This window comes from Cicer arietinum, chromosome 3 (genome assembly GCF_000331145.2).
Source record: "Cicer arietinum cultivar CDC Frontier isolate Library 1 chromosome 3, Cicar.CDCFrontier_v2.0, whole genome shotgun sequence".
Lineage (NCBI taxonomy): Eukaryota > Viridiplantae > Streptophyta > Magnoliopsida > Fabales > Fabaceae > Cicer > Cicer arietinum.
In genome coordinates, this window is record NC_021162.2 from 34,574,178 (window position 1) to 34,578,658 (window position 4,481).

A 4,481-nucleotide genomic window follows, 5' to 3' on the forward strand; every position below is an offset into this window, starting at 1 on the left:
TATATGTTGGAAATGATGAAACATAATTGGCATTGATGATGGCTTTAATGTGTGAATTGAAAAATGAGAAGTCCCACATTGGAGGGAACACACTCATTTATGACATTTATAAGGAGTTAGTTTCACAATTGGGTTGGGCCCCAAGGGGCACCGCAATTTTGTGAAGGAGGGAGAACGCAAGCAAACGGACCACCACACGCGCGCGCGCCGCCGCTGCCCGGCTTGGCTCAGTTCGGTTCGGGTTGTGGTGTATTAAAGTTTTTTTAACAGATGGAAATTAATTATTTATTTAATTAATTAATTGCTTGCGATGAGTCACATATTACGAAACTGCCATCCACAAGGTCAAAGTCAATGTTCTGATTCATTCAAACCCTAAACAGACTAGTCTCTTGTGCCTTGCTCAGTCAAAACCCTAATTTGACTTAGCTTCAGATGTGTGCCACGTCAAAACCCTAAAGCTGAGTCTTTCCCACGTTTTTTACTTTTGCCCGGTCACGGAGCCTTGTCAATCAAGTTTCCTATTTCTGAGGCACTCTACTAGTGGCCAGTAAATGGACTCCGTGCTCCTTTGGATCCCCCCTTTTTCTCTGATCCAGTTGCTGAACTCATTTATAAATAGAGAGCTCACCTCACTTGGAAAAGCACACCAAAAGCTCTCCATATCTGAGGCTTTTCTCACTTCTCCCCCTTATATTCTTCTTCTTCTTCTTCTTTTCTTGAGTAGCCTCCGTGCTATATTTGAGTAGCCTCCGTGCTATATTCGAGTGTCAGTCTATCGACTGGCATACAGAGGGTGTAATTCTAGAACGGTTTTCTACAGTGCAGTAGAACTCCGATACAGTGAATCTGGGCTGTTTTATCCTGGGGACTTCGTGGTTGATAGTCTGCCTTGCACAATTTTGGGCAGTGCCTCGAAACGTCTTAAAGAGAGCGACCTAGTCCGCGACTCATCCCAGTAATATTTTCGGTGGCATAAATTGTTTTCAAAGGTTTTCGAATTTCAAAAACAACACATTTTAATTTTGTACCCAAATCGATTTCATTTTGTTAAAACGTGTGGAAATTGCCGGTAAGAGGAAACAAAAGGATGCACAGGAAAGAAATTAAGAAGCAATTATTGTTTTTGTTTATTCTTATTAAGTATTTTATTTTAATTTATTATTAATATTTTAATTTTTTAAATAATTAAATTAATTTTAATTTAGTATCTTAATTAATAATAAATGTTAAAATAAAAATAAAATAATTATAATTCTTTCTTTGGAGAAGCTACCTTCTTTTCAAAATTTTCCTTTCAACCGGTTGTTTATTAAAAAAGGAATATTAATATTAAAAAGTCAATAAAAAAAAGAATTTGTATATAATTTTTAATGGGAAGTATTTTGGTGATTTTTTTTAAAAAAATATCTAAATAAGAAAACCTGATTTTTGGGGTGATATTTGTAAAATCACAAACTCTGCTCTGCCATTTTTACTGAAACGAAAACAGGTTTTGAATACACCATCTTTACACTACTCACTTCTCTCATTGCAGCACTCTTTGCTTCTCACTTCACTTCAAACACCTCTTCTCACTTCATTATGAATTTCTCTCTTCCCTTGCTTCTGAAACCCTAAATCTACACGGGAACTATAATGTCAACAAAAACAGGTTCACGGGATAAAGGAAGAAAACACAACTTGGTGCAAGCTGCGGCACTGTTGCGGATCATGTTTCAAATTTTTTTCTCAACATTTTAATTTTGTACCCAAATCGAGTTCATTTTGTTAAAACGCGTGGAAATTGCCGGGAAGAGGAAAAAAAAGAATGCACGGGAAAGAAATTAAGAAGCAATTATTGTACCCATTGTTAGAAATAGAAAAAGAAAAAAGTTTTAATAAGTAGGTTTATTTATATCTTCTTTTTTATTAATTTTTTATTTTGGAGATGCGATTATTTATTAAGTTTTTTTATTTTATTTTAATTTTTTTAAAATTATCAAATTAATTAATAAAAAATAAGTAAAATATTTTAAAAATAAAAGTATATTAATAAAATCAAATAAAATACGTTAAATTGAAAATAAAATATATCAAATTTAATGTTGTTGATCTTAAATTAATAATTTAATGTAGAAAAAAATACACCAAATTTAAATTAATAATTTTCATCTAAATGTCCTCTTATTCCACATTTAGCCTGCCGTCGAACTCGTCCAGCTCTTTGAATGAGTTGATGTTGTTCTGGTTGATCATCATTTTGATCATTATCCTCATTATAATCTGTGGATTAGAACCACTACTACATACCTTCGTATAATTTTGAGTATTGAGGTTATACATGAAATCAAAAATAGCATAAACCGACTCCGGAGTTGTGCAATGAGTTCCAAATAAATTATAAAAATCCCGCTATCTGTTGAATGAACGGTGGTTGGTATTTCTAGCACTGACGGAACGTAATACAGAGTTCGTATATCAGTAGATTCATGTATATTTGGTGGTGGTGAGTCCGTATATCGGTAGATTTATGTAAATGTGGTGGTGGTGATGACCATAATATGGAACTTCTGTATGGGCATGCAGATGAGATGATGATAAAGAGAGTTCTGGTGTTTGGTGTATGGTTTCTTGTTGTGGGGTTGATTGAGGGGTTGAGTGCACACGAGGATATGACGAAGGTTGCACACGAGGATATGACGAAGGTTGCAAACGTGTATCACACAAATATTGTTCCACACATATATATAATTTGATGTGATGTCAAATCCAATTCATATATTATTTACTGTGGCGCAAAACACATTTTACGAATTGATCTTGCAATACGTAATTCTCGCGTTCAATCTAATGTTTAGTCTTTTCTTTCCAAACCCAGTTCCAATTATCATCAATGCCACACCTCATGATGACCTTATGATAAGTTTTCATGTCCTCTAGTGGTTGTGTAATTTGTTGATGGAAGTCGAACTAAAGTGTGACTCTATCTGTATGATATTTTTTGAACCTGAGGTATGATCTCCAATAAAACAAATATGTTAAAAATAGGCTAAAGTAAATATTAAGAGGTAGAAAAAAAACAATATAGTTAAAAAAGTGCAAATAAATGTGAATGAATATATTACTTCCTAAATCATCATGTGATCGATTGCTTTTCGATATCCTTTTATGTCATTCTGAGGAATTTTACTGAAATTTAGACCACCAGAATTAAATTTGTTGAATATATCAAAAATAAATAAAAAATATAATAAAATTAGTAATATGGTAAGTAGTTAATTTTAAAAAAATAAAAATATATAAAATTTATTTGCAATAGTTACCTTTGTGCAAATAAAAATATCCATGCATTTGGTGATTCTGGAGTGACATAAGACAAACTATACCATGTCCATCTTTGCAACAAAAATGTACATTCTCCTATAGATATTACATCGGGTTTCGTAGCAAGACATAATTCTCTCTAAAGTGTTGCTAAAACTGTTGAACCTCAACTATATTGGAATGTTTTACTTAAATTTCGCAAGACTGAAAGATATTTTAAAATTAAACGATTGTTGGATTTGTCCGGCATCAACAAACCTCTAATCATACGTAGGATGTATGCTCGACATGATTCTTATTTTTCTACTATAGATGCATTTCACCAACATTGTCAAATGTTTCCTTAAGTCATTTTAATTTAATAAAATTACTCTTTGTTGCTCCCTCTGGTGGGATAACTCTTAAGTATTCTTGACAAACATCTCCAACGTTCACAAAATTCGAATTGCTAACAGGAAAACCAAAAACATTTAATCCTAAAAGGTAGTATATGTCTTTTAAAGTTATTGTGCACTCACCTATTGGGAGATGAAAAATATGAGTTTCTGGTCTCCATACCATAGCAGTAATCAACCGACATTTATTTTACAGTTTTCAAGTTTGATCACTTCACCAAATTCGACCTCTTGCAAATATGGTAATATGACTTTATTTGGTTTTTTGTTAACATGACCATGATATTTCAGTTTGTCATTTAAGGGTATCTAAAATTAATAATATATAATAAAAGAAAAATAATCAATGACACTAAAAAAACTATAAATACAATAAAGTAAATATATAAAATACTTACAAATGCGTTGGATGGTGCAGTGCAATGGATGGTGCAGTATCAATCCTTGTTGTTTTGTTTGGACCAATTAAATTGGTCTATTAAATATTTAATCTTGACTTTCCAATTTAAATTGATCTAGTTATTTTGTTCGGAATACATACACCTTACTACCTTGTATAAATAGAAAACTAAATCACACACTCTCATCACACCTTCTATCTCACCACACCTTCTATCTCACCATACCTTCTAATATTTTATACTCAATCATGACTGCTCAACAAGTAATTTGTATTGTTTATTACAATGGTTCAATTATCAACGGAGTTGAAAGTAAAAGATTTGCAAGTGATTATAAAAAGGCGTTCAAAGTACATTCTAGAAGCAACCTTGCTTGTCT